Here is a 466-nt window from a genome sequence, read left to right on the forward strand (position 1 = left end):
AGTCCGAGCCGTCGGGGCGGCGGGGACCATGGTCAGGGTCTGGTCCAGGGCGAGGCTCTGCTCCTCAGGGCGCGGGAGGGTCAAGGTTTGCTCTCCATTCACATCGGAGGCCGAGGCTCTGAGAGGCCCCTTCACTGGGCTCCCTCCAGGGGTGGGGGGAGAGAGGTCTGGTCAGGGACACCCCCCCGCCCCCGCGAGTACTGGCCCTGCGGTGGAGCCAGAGGGCACCCGGAGCAGCCGCCAGCTATGAGAAGCGCAGTCGGGGGTCCAGGGACCTGAGTTCCATCCGGGCCTGACACTAGCTCACTCTGCGCCCCCTCTGGGCCTCAGTTTCCCCAAATGTACTCGCAGATGTCTCCACACTGAGCAGCTGCCGTTTCAGGACGGGTCCCAGAGGTATTTAGAAGGAATCCGGGAACCCCGGGAGGAGAAGCCTCGCAAGGCAGCAGGGTGTGCACCAGGGGGC

Source organism: Myotis davidii, unplaced genomic scaffold (genome assembly GCF_000327345.1).
Source record: "Myotis davidii unplaced genomic scaffold, ASM32734v1 scaffold618, whole genome shotgun sequence".
Lineage (NCBI taxonomy): Eukaryota > Metazoa > Chordata > Mammalia > Chiroptera > Vespertilionidae > Myotis > Myotis davidii.